Genomic DNA, 12,889 nt, shown 5'->3' with positions numbered 1-12,889 from the left:
AATCAGGATGGATATAATAGTGTTAGTGAAAGACTAACTAAAAGGTTTGGCAAGAAAGTGAAGTGAGGAGAAATAGAAAGTAATTGTTCTCTCCAAGGCGGGAATCCTGAACTGTTTCTCATTTCTCTTTTCAGAGCCACCTCCTCTATAGAAGAGTAGGAGTGGGAACAGGGAATGATGAGCCCTGCTCCTTCCTACGGCTCCAGATATAGGGAAAGCATGTAGGATAGGAACATTATTTTAGGAGGGGTTTGGTACTTCTGGGCTGCGCTCCTAGGATATAAAAGAGTATTCAATCCATTTGAAGGGGAAAGCAAGCCCTTTTGCCAGTACGGCAACAAGCGGATTTCTGGATAGTCTAAAAAATAGTGCAATGTCTTAGTAACATACGAGCCAAAAAAAATGGGGTTTTTTTTTTTGAGCATAGGGTCTGCCAGACTCTTACCAGTGGTGCTTAACAGGCAAATTGCTTAACAATTACAGAAGGGGTTCTGCAACTGGGATCTGTGCAGGTGCAGGCTCCTGGTTATAGGCCAGGCAGATTATGCAATGCCACTAGCTAAAATTATTTTTAAAGGAAAACATGATGAACTATATTTGAATTGTTTCTCTCTGTGTGTACCCATATACTTACATATACATGCCTATAAGAGTGTGTGGGCATGTATGAACACAGATATGCGTGCGTTTGAACTGTACATTGGCAGTGTTTGGAGCAGCATAAAAATATTGCCAAGGTTACTAGTGATGAATTAACCCCAGTGGACTGAGTCTAGTTTGTTGACTGTGAAACAAAACAAAGCCATCCTCAGCACTGAAGATTAACATCACATGGAATGGTGAAATAATGGATGTTAGAAACTCAACAAAGTTGTTTTGTTTTCAAATAACAGTGGATAAAGTGAGCACAAAAGGGTATTGCAAGCGTAAGCTGGGCATGGGTCAAGATAATCTCAGCTGGATTTCTCCCAGCATCTGGACAGGTTGTTGTGCACACAGGGCAGTATTTTCCATACTTAGCAGGTTGAGGACTTCATTTGCTTACACAGCCACAGAATAGGAAATGTACAGAGTTATTTATCTGCGATTTTTATCAGAGACTGTCGTAATTGAGATACTATGAGAACTAGCTGTGGAATAGGTTTTAGTTGCAGATGTCCTGTGCTCTGCTGTTACGAGAAAAGCCACCTTACCTTCTCTGCCAGCTGTAGTATCTGGCTATAATTAGAAGAAATAAAGCTTGTCAAATAATTGGTTGTACACATTTTGATTAATTTCCTGAGACAATTCCACTCCTGTACCAATTCTCGGTCTCCCTGTGATTTCTTCATTTTCTCATTTGGGGAGAATTTTCGATTAATTAGACTCCAAAATCTTGCAAACAGCACCGTACATGTATGCAGTAAGGTTTATTTCCTTACACTTGTGAGATGCTGGTATAAGCAATGCATGGGTTTCTCAATATGTGTCCTGTAAGTTATATACTATATAGCACCACTGCTACTGAAAGTGGAAAAAAATATAGTAGAGCATCTTCCTTGCAACCTGATAAAATAATGCAGTTTGATCACATAGTGCCTTCATGAACTGTTCTTGAAAGGTTAGTTATGGTATGAAAAAGAACTTTACTAGTTGGTGAGCACTGTAATCCTGCTTTGCTGATCTGGTCATGCTTCAAGCAAGTTAAGATTGTGAAAGATGTTTTTAGTGAGATGAAATGTTTTGAAATGTGAGGCCTGTTCATCTCATCGTGGGTTTGTCAAATGAATTTCATTTTCTTTTTAAGAAGGTAACCTGAAGAATTTTCAGAATTGTGAATTTGGTATTTGTGTTGGACAGTGATGATGATCCTCTCCAAAATGTGAAATCGAAACAAGCAAAAAAAAATCCACACTTTAAAAAAGAATTTGATCCCAGGCATGGGAATGACTGAAAGACAGGAAAAAGGTGTGGAGAAAACCAAGGAAATCAGTTCCAAGTCTTTCCTGGGGCTACTGCTTCGATAGCATCTGTGTGTGTTGCGTTGGCAGGCGTGGTGCCCAAGGGGCTACAGTCATCTCCAGCAGATCCACAGGTGTGTGACTGCAAAATTCGCTCCAGATTCATGCCAGGCTCCCCTGCACCCTGCCTGGCTGTGCTGCGGGCACTGCTCAGGTGGGGGAGCGAGTGGCTGGCAGTGCCAGCCCTGTCACTCCTGTGCCTGTTGCTAGCAACAGGCATGGGCATGCTGTGCCAGTGGCAGCTTAAAGAGCCTCCAGACCCAGGGCAAGGTTTAGAATGAAGAGGTCATTTTCTGTGGCTTTGTATAGAAAAGAGAAATACAAATTAATCATCCAGTATTTCTCTGGAATAAAGATAATTGGAGAAAGAGCAGGTTTAGTGTTTTTTTTTTCTCTTTGTCTTTCAGCAATTCGTTTTGGGCATAATTCATATGCAATTTCTTTTGGTAGTAACTGTCACCTATATCAAGTGTGCTGTCATATTGAGCACTAGTGCAGTATTTTCCATATGTACTGCTGATTATCTTTACTTATAAAAATCTTGAATGAGATCCACCAGCATTTTGGGAGGGATACGGGAGACTATGACGCAGGTCAAGCATCACAGAGGTTAAATCAAAACTTAAGGTGAATTCTCAGGCCTTTGAAACCCTTTGGAGAATTTTACTGGTTTGGAAGGGGCCAAGACTTTCCTACAATATGTTATGAAAATGGGCCACACTTGACTTTGATCTCACAATTTGATACTGAGCCTGGACTCTTCTCAGTCCAGTCTCCACTTATTTTCTATGTGTGTCCATCTTCCTCTATGGAGAAGGCAGAGCTTTCCCTCCAGAGCTGACCTGCAGATGAAAGCACTGTGACCAAACCATGCTGGGCTGCGGGATTTCCCTGCATATTGGACAGGAGAGGGAGCCTGCAGAGGAACCCTGAGATTGACCCAGAGGGTAGTAATGTGTGAGGCTAAGCTGACCAGTGGGGCACACACCTGTACACAGGAGAAAACTGCATCAGGTTGCTCTTTTTCGTTCAGGCTCCCATGCAAGGAGCAGGCTGCCTCCCATCCGAGAGGTCTGGAAGGTTTCACTCTTAACAGCAGTCTTGCTATCCTGGTCTTGCTTTGGAGAACATAAGTCTGTGATGTTGCATTTCTCATCAACAAACTAAGTTCTTTCTTAGTCACTTTTCAGTTGCTGGAGACAGAGCACCAAGCCAAGAGCAAAATACATCCCACCTTTCTTGTCCAGATCATTTTCCACTCCTAGCTAATGTGTGGTGTACGTACCTCTACACTTCATGTATCTTTCCTCTCTCTGTTTTTCCTCTATACTGCTGCACGTTGATCTGTGTGTTGCATTGCTTGCAATCTGTGATGAGCCACTTCTCATTTAGGCCCAAATCCTACTGGCTGCATATTCAGCTTTTCACCTTCTTGCCTACCAACCCACCCCAAATTTCCTGTCCCATCCATTTGGCAGGCTTAACCAAGGAATGGTGTTGCCCATTATGTAAAGACCCTGCTGCTTTAATGGTAGCATGAAACATCACCAGGAGCCCTGGGAGAGGCCAGTCCATGAGTGTGCAGAAAGTTGAACTGCCACTGGCTCATGCTGTCGTTGCAATAGATAGTACCAAAAAGCGGATGTGGTTATTAGGCTGTGATTTGGTTCGTACTGAGCAGTATTGATTGATGTTGCTTCAGTGCTACATATTGTATCAACTGACCTTCTAGATTGTATTGCTGCTCTGCTTCTTCTAATTCTGTTTTATCTCCAGTTTTTGTATCTCCTAATCTTCCTGTGTTTGCTTTCTCATACTATTTCTTCAGTATGCTTTCCTTCCTTTGCTTTCCTTCCCTTTGTTTGCCTTTCGAAATTTTTATTTTTTTTTAAGAACTCCACCTGCTCTTCTTTGATACATCAATTCCATTAAGAGATTCAGCTTCTAAAATATTTTTGCCCTCAGCAGAAGAAAGAAATCTAAATGCAGGTGTTTTGCAGTAAAGCTCAGGGGTGCAGAAACTGGTTTTATAGCAGATCTTGTCAAATAGGATTTACAGAACCTGATAACATAATGCAGTTCGATAACATAATGCCTTCACGAACTGTTCTTCTGGCCATCTGTAGAGCCTCACAGTTACACCAGCTGAAGATCTGGTAGCCTATTTCCAAGATGTTGTTTGTAAATACGCAGTGAAAACACAAAAGAATTATTGTAGTTAAGTGCATTTAGCCTGGTGCAATTCACTGTAGGTATTAATTCTGGACTTTTACTGAAAACAAGGGAGATAACGTCTACTGAGTTGTTTTAGCACCGGATGGTAGTAAAACAAGGTAGGGAGCTAAAATAGCAGCCTAGATCCATGCAGCTGCCTGTATGGCAAAATGAGGGTTGAAACTAAAGAGTTTCTGACTCACAGCACTCTGCTCATCCCAGGAGCATGCTGCCTGTGCATTGCAGAACTCTAACATAAAGATCTGCTATATCAGATAAAGTGACTCAGTTTGCAAGAAATTCAGCACAAGAAAAAAAGCAAGATTGTGCCAGTAAAAGAAGTGAAGGATAAATAATACACTGTTGATTCACAGAGTGTGCAAAACTCACTTTCAGCAAGGAGGTGCTGAGCATCAGAAAGAAAGCCACAGAATTTCAAACCTGTTTTTTTAGTTGGAAGGGATATGAAATACCTAGTAGTAAAAGTTGATCCACATAGATATGAATTAGGTATCTCAGATGCATATGCCTGGCTGAAGTTCAGAGTTATCAATTAGAAAATGCTTTCTAGGATCTTACTGTAGCCTTTGTGCAGGAGTGAATTTGAAACTCATAGGTCAGAAGATATCAGCCTTTTGCTTAATATCAGCAGGGGGAACACGAATTTCAAAATATATGTTATGGAATTGTGATGAAGTGCCAGCTTTTTAGAAATCTCCCTTTGTGAACACTCTTCTCCATGCGGTTTCATCCAATGATCATCCAGTATGAAAAAGACTGCAGTACAACAGGAGAAAGACTTAGAATTAAAAGGGATTTTGACAAATTGAAGACTTTTCCTAAAAAAAAAGGACGAAATTCCACAGTGTCTTATGTGCAGTAGTGGGGAAAAAGAAAACCAAAGACAACAACCAAAGCAAACAGCAGGACTTTGTTAAATATGGGATGAGAAACTGATGGTTTCTTCCAGAAAGGATATTGGAACTATGTTGGATCACAAGATGAGCAGGTATGAACAAAATCCATACTGAGATGTGTAAACAACAAATACGTGCAATAATCCTCCTGCTGGTAAAGCTATTTCATGCCCAGTGTCAGACACTACTCTTCAAGAAAACCATTCATCACTTGGAGTGTATGGAATAAAGCAAGATTAAGATATCCAGAAAATGTAGCCTAAGTGCATAGTCTAAGAAGAAAATAGGTGAAGATTTGGGTTATTCACTCTGAGGAAGAGTAGACTGGTGGGAGAAATGGGATAACAGTTTCCAAGTGGAAAGAGGAAGGAATGACCTATTCTCTACATCTGTGACAGGCCAAGCAAGAAGTAGTGGTCATAAGATACAGAGAGAAGGATGCAGGTAAGAAAGCAAAAAAGCCCATGATGATAGTGACAAATTGGACAAGAACATCTGATGAGCCATCCTCCTCAGTGAGCCCATTATCAGAGTAGGGGAAGCAAGTATCCATTAGGAGCAGCACTGAGATACAGCTTGTCCTACCCTGGGACGTTTTAAGGTGTTTTCCAGCTCCTTCTCGTGTGATTCTACAATATATGTCAATGAAACCTGCAGAAATGATGTCATGCTTGCAGAAAGCATGACAGTTAGATGATAAACTGATCGTGCAACACTATGTCTGCATTAATGCTGGTGAGAGTTTTGACATGACCAACAGGCACAGCACCCCAACATTAACCTTAGAAGTGCAGAAATGCAATTTGGTGCTGTGTTTTGTGATGATTAATAAAAATTTAATTTATACAATCATAGGGATGCCCTTGATTCTGCTGGGATTTTCCAGAGCTTTCTTGTGTGTGCACTAGTCTTACACTGTTCAGAAGAGCATTCTTTCTAGTGTTCCTTTTCCCCTGACTGTCTTTGAGCAAGTAAATTGTAAGAGTATTCATGTTGCATCTAATACTCTTGGTTTTATTAGCTTGATGGGCCTGTAATCTTTGGGTGCAGGCACATATTCCTTTTAGATCTAGCTATGATACAGTCAAATATTGCTCTTGCCCTTTTTCTGCCTGCAACCCATTAAAGTGGCCTCAAGACAGCTAACATGAAGGACTCATCTTTAAGAATACCTGGATGCAAATCAGGCAGGTTACCTGCCACTGGCCCGTCCCCTTTGGTAGGCGTTGTAGTGTCTACAGGAACAAGCGCTTTAAGTAATGGGGTATGTGCTGGGAAACAAACATTGCTACGGAAGCTCCTGGGGAAACAAGCATCTTAGATGCTGTTCGAAAAGGTAGGAAAATCTGATTATATGGACACAGGCTGTTCTCTGCCAGCTGGCCTCACTGCCCCGGGATTGTCATGGTCAGTCTTATTTTACTAGTATAGATGTAATCTCTCTTGCCAGGAAATTCCTCTAAAGCAATAGTTGCCATTGTAGGGAGATTTGCCATGAGGGCAGTGACTCTCCAAGGTCAACTGGACAATCTGCATGACTTTGGCTAAAAAAATAGCAGTCTTAAAAGGCTCCCACTACTTCCCAGAACAGTAGCTCTTCTCCTGCACAATACAGTGATACAAGTGCATTACCCAAGCTTCATCAGCTTCCACAAACTCTGCAAATTTCTAACCTGTATGGTCATTTCCAGATTATTTGACCCAGATGAAGCCAAAACCTGCCAGACAAAAGAAGATAAAACCCCTTTAGTCGAAGCTCTGAAGGCAGTGTGGAAGTGCGAGGTCAGGTCTTTGTCTCAGCGCGGAACAGCGCACCAGCGGGTGCAAAGTGCCTTTTCAAACCCATCTCTCCCTCTTGTACCAACACTGGAAGGAAATAATGCATGCATTTTAGAAATCACTTCGCATTCAGTATGGTAATATTTTAGTGTGTTTGTGAAACCACTTAAAAATCACATTTAAACAAAAGGGAAAAGAAACAATCCTATTTCAGTTGTCTCTGAACAGCCCAGCCTGCTTGATAATGTTACAGTGTGAGGGCAGTGAAAGAAGCATTTTCACAGCCAAATCACTTGCCAGAAAAGCGTTATGTTCCATTTTCTTAAAAGTACCTTAATGCAATAAATCTTACATGTTTGGGGGGGGGGTGTTGTTTTTTTTTGGTTGGTTAGTTGTTGCTGTTGTTTTGTTTGTTATTTTTTGTTAGTTTCCCAATGCATTAGAAACAGGCATTGCCATAAACATCTCTGAGATTTTACAGGAAATTATAATGGTCACCCCAGCATTTTGTTGTTATCATTGGCCCCCCCCCCCCCCCCCCGTGTTGTTTCGCAATGCATACCACTGCAAATATTTGACCAATTTTGGAGTCAAACTTGAATACCTTCTCAGTTTAAACCTTTATGTACTTTAATTATATAAATACTGAAGTCAGGAAAATGGTGGAGCCTTAGTGAAACTTCTAGCAAAGCTGATTTTGTTACATGTGGAGAATGATGTTGAATATATCCTCCTTGATGTCCCTCTAGAATGCTGTCCCTCCTAGATTTTACAGCTTGGTCTTCTTATTACCTCAGAAGCTACAAGGTTTCCTTCAGGGTCAGAAAGATGCGATATGTTTCAGTGCATCCTGTAAGCACTACAAAGTCCAGAGAGCCTCTGAAGGGGCAGGGCTGCTGAAGAAGGTCCAGCCAAGGAGACTGAGAGTAGCTTTTAAGACTGCTGTCAGGCAGACAGAGGAAAAAATTTGTAAGATGATATTGACAAGGAGTTCATGTGCACTAGGGAGATAAAACAGCTGGTGAGAGGGAAAGAAGAATGAAAGGTGCAGTAAAAGCATTTTCCAGAGTAGAAATAAAAAGAGGATGTTGGGGTAAGAGAAGAGATATATAACCTCTGTAGTTTTATTTTGGGGGCAATAGTTTTGGAGTTGGAGTTTCATGATATTTTAAGTAAGTTATTTTGAGATTGGTTACTGTTGCAACAGTGCTTCCTCAGAGTGAGGTGCCGTTCAACCTGAAAATGGTGGGTGATAGATAGCCAAGCACCATTTCTATCAACTGCCTTGTTTGGTCATCAGCCACCAATGTAAGTGATGAGTACATGAGAGAAATCCTACACTTCTCTCCCCACCCAGGAGCCACAAATAGCAGAAAACCATCTGTCTTCAGTCTTAAAAATCGAGGGAAAGTTCCCAAGGCCAAGCCATGGAGTGCCTCCAAGACTGACCAGACTGCTGACGAGCAAGAGACAAGCCAGCCTGTAATGGTACAGCCCCGACAGACACATCTTTCATTCTTTGAACCCATCACAATACTGCCCCACACCAGCAGCTGCTAACCTTGAGTACTTGCAGGGCAAATATTGGGTTTTGCTCTCTCTTTTTTAAATGATCTTTTTGAACATTGACAAATTTCATTCAGTCTTCTGCGATGTGAACAGAGTGTGAAATCTTACATTGCTGCGCAGTGGAAAGGGAACAGCGCTATCTTGTAATGTACTTATTTGTCTCCATGAGGGATTGATGCCAAGCTTCTGTGAATAGACTTTTTTTGGCCGCCATCCCTTAAATGAGCAAAAACGCTGAAAATTTATTCCCACAAACCCCAAAACTTCTTTCTGGTATTTCATGACATTAAAACACACACACAAACATGTATACACACGTGCAAAACTTTGCCAGGATTAAAACCGCTTTTTTTTTTGCAACCACAGCATTTTCTTTCCCAAAGCCTCAGAAAATGCTTTAAGGTATCCAAGTTACCAGTTTACTCAGACCTTTGGGATTTTTTATATCTCTGTAACTCTAAAACCATTGCCATTCTGACAGACAAAATCAAACCTGAAAAATACAATTCATATCCCATACAGCTGTATTAAATCTATTTGTGAGATGGAGGAAAAAGGGGGGAGAATAGTCAAGTCAAACTTTTAAGAAGTAGGTAATAGTTCACATTCCATAGCTAGGGTAGCTTTTTATTAAAAGAAAAGCAAATAAAAATGACTGATTAAATGTTCCTCTCATCTTTATAAATCTCCAAAGAAGGCCAGGCACTTGCTTGGAGTGTGTGCATATGAGTAAGTGTGTGTGTGCATGTTGTATCTATTTCTATGTACAGGAAATATTTCCAGCAGTGGCAGGTAGTAGAACTGATGAGTACAAGATGGTAAAAAGCTTTGGTGATGAATGATCAAATTTTCAGAAACATCTCACCTTATTTGATTTGTTCATAAAATCCATTACAAGAACAAATAGTATTTTCCTGCCTCAGGCATTCTGCGGTTCTTGGTCACAGGATGATGGTTTTCTGCAGTATCTGAAGTTGGAGGTTTGTTTGTCATCTTCTGTTGAACAGTATGTCATCTGAAATAATACCCACATTTTTTTCTCAAAAAACAAAACAAAACAAAACACAAAAAAACCACCAAACCGAACCCAAAACATTGTGGCATTGGGAAGTTGACAACATCATCAAACAGCAGCGTGTATGGGTAAGGAATTTATATGAAGAACTTCCTAGCTAGAGTAATCTGTTTAATAGCCAGGGTCGAGAGAAGGAGGGCAAAAGGGCCAGAGGAATGATTGTGCTGATATAAATGTTTCTCCTGCCATTTTAATTTCTCTGACAACAAGAGCTTCTTGAACAGTCTGTGCTGTCGATTTTGGTGAGGAAGAGGTGGAAACCTGGATGTGCACCAAGGTAAAATCTCTGCAACTTGTAGAGTCAGAACCGGTGTGTGGTTTTCTGCAAATACTGCTTTGCAGTTTAAACCTAGAAAGTACTGTCTACTGCTACTCCTTTTTAAACAGCCTTCATCCCTTGTGAGGCAATAAAGAAAATGTATTTTTATTCTTTTAGCTGATCTCTGACAAAATGTGCTTTTGAGAGTCCAACCTGTATGGGCTTGTAAGGCAGTTGGTAAGGTTTTCTGTCCTTACATACAGCCCATTACTGAATGCAGCAGCATCTCTTGGCTCCTGAGCTTGGGTGCGTGTTTTCTTAGGGTAAAACTCAAGTGCACACTAACTTCTGCAGGGGAAACTGAGGCCCAGTGGGAGTGGTGTGCACCATGATCCCCCAGATCACCCAGACTCTGTAATACTTATTTCAGAGGTAATGTAGATACAGCCATGATGTCTGGCATTTGCATTAATTATGGTACATTAATGATTAGACTCACAAATAACTAAGCTTATTAATATATGGAAGACTTTACAAAGTTGGGAGCCTTTATCAGGGGCTCAGATTCCAGTAGGGAAGTTTGGGTTTTTTTACATCAGTCAGATGCTGTGGCCTTTGCAGAGATACCATGTCTTTTGACTTGTTCCTACCTCTGAAAACAGATCTGTGGATTCAAACCTTTCTCCTCATCTGGCTACTTACGGTGTTCTGTTCATGAAACTATGATTGCTGCCAGGGCTTCTGCACCCATTGTCTTGGATCTGAGGTCTGTTTCTGCTTCAGGTGCTTCCCATTAGGTGCACTGAATTTTTTATGGTGCCTACATTGCTGGAGGAGTGCAAATGCCAGTCCAGACTAGGAAATTCTCTTTGCTTGGCAAACTCTCTTTGCATCTCCAAGAGCTTGTTCCCCCAGCAGGCTCTGACTGGGTGTTTTGCTGCTGGTATTGATCACTCTCTGCTCCCATGACAAAGATAAGTTAGCCCTCATAATACATGACAATCAACTTCTCTGCCTTATGTATGTTAACAAATACTTCTACAATTTCACAGTCTCTTCATATACTCAGCTGCTTTAAAACAAAATTGTCTTCTGTTTGTTTTCCTGTTTACAATGAAGCATCATTCTAAACCTTTTCTAGTTACAGATTTCCAGAGAGTTTAATCTCTATTGCGGGTTTTACTGCTTTATTATCTTCCTAGATACTTGCTTAATTCTTCTGATGGCTAGAGCCATATGCTGTGCAGTAGGCACTGAGACAGGGAGTCTGGGAGAGGTTAAAAGTGCACGTTAAAAATACAATTTTTCACAGGTCTCACTGGGAAAAATGCTATTGATCTTTTGTTGGCCATTCGGGCTTTTTATGTGCAGTTCTGTTTAAAATGCCTTCAAGGAAGTCCATCGAGAATGAAATTTTAGGTCATGAAAGACAGAAAGGCTGAGAACTCAAAAATAAACCCCTTTGTTTTTTAGAGAACAGCCAGCTTGTACTGGCTGGTGGCAATACATGTTTCCCCCTGCCATTCCCATCAAGGTGCTGAATTTGAAGGAGCTGTGCACTGCTCAGAGGACATCACACCACAGGCTGGTCAAGCCCTCTCCTCCATGGTGAGTGTATGAGGAGGTTTGGTCAGGTGCGACTGGGCTGTGGGACCAAGTTGTTGAGTAGCCTGAACCATGCAATTTATTTGGAGGAGGCAGTGGCAAAGTTCTTAAATGAATCCTGCTCTTGCAGTTTCTCAGGGTTGACCCAGGGCAAGTCTTCTGGCCATTCCCATGCATCGCTTGTAGGTGATGGGGAAAGGTACATGCCAGAAAGGCTGAACTCTGCTGCCAACATTTGAACCTTGTGCTGTTGGTGAGGTTAAAAATAATCAGCTGCAGTTTTAGCCATCTGGGTTAAATATTTTAAATTTTATTGCAAGTTGGTCAACTTGGAGTATTTGGACACCAGGCTCTCCATGCTGAAGGAGCTGAACTTCCCTCTCCACTTCTCCCCCTTTCTTAGCTTACTTTTTGGCAGTAGTTTGAATAAAACACATCTGCTACCCTTGGCAACTAAAGGCACCTTCGTTTTCACATAGATTCTGTGTAAATACCAAACAAAACATATATTATAGGTGCTTGGCTTGGATCTAGTATAGAATTTGCTTCCTAAGCTACCTTTTTTCCCTCTGGTTTCTTCAGATGTAAGGGTGTTTCTGCAGCTATGTACAGAAACTATCTATGTATGTTTCCATCTATATGATATTTTCATACCTAATTGAGGTCTAATGGCCACCATCCTGGTGCCCCTGCTTTTACAGGCAGAGGCTGCAAACTGCAATCTCGAGTGAGCTGCTATTCATTTGCCAAAGAAACAGAAGGGAAGAGACCCCATTTCTCCTGAACCTTGGTGGAGCTCTATCAGGCCCTGATTGTGCTTCCTCCTCCCAGCAAACGTGATGGGCACACTGAGCAAATAATTGCTGTGAATTGCTTGCTTCATAAAGTTTTGTCCTTCCTCTCCTTTGGGTTTTGGTCTGCCTGTAAGCAAGTTGGGATTTTACCAGGTGCTCCCAGGATCCTTCTGAAGGATTCTTTGTCTGCAGAGCTGCTGAACGCCTGTCCAGCTGGCTGGAGACTGAGGTTACGTGGTATGTTTCTGTCCTTTGAGTGGACTTCTAGAATCTTTTTTCTGGGATAAATATTTGGGTTTGCAGTTTTGAAAATTGCTTACCACAAATATTTCCCTGAAATTTGCCAGTACAGGGAATGTTTCTTCAGTAAACACATTTACCAGCATGTTTTCAGTCAGTAAACACAACAGAGGTGTGAACACAGTCAAAGGGAATTAATTTTTAGTATAAAACAATTTGGAGGAGGCTGGAATCTGCTTTTTGTCTTGTATTTCAGGGAACACTCTCCAGTCCAAACCTGGACATGCTCAGCGCAAGCCTGTACATTTTCAGGGGATGTATATAAAGAGGAGTGTGCTTTTACAGAGCAAGATGAAGTGATGTGTGCCCCATTTTGGAGGGAGCTGGCGGCATACCCATGCGTGGTGTGAACCAGCCCATTTAACTTGAATAATGAA

This window comes from Neopsephotus bourkii, unplaced genomic scaffold, assembly GCF_033783945.1.
Source record: "Neopsephotus bourkii isolate Nb327-2 ecotype Australia unplaced genomic scaffold, CSIRO-AGI_Nbou_v1 NB_272, whole genome shotgun sequence".
NCBI classification, from domain to species: domain Eukaryota; kingdom Metazoa; phylum Chordata; class Aves; order Psittaciformes; family Psittacidae; genus Neopsephotus; species Neopsephotus bourkii.
Note: the sequence above shows the minus strand (reverse complement) of the source record.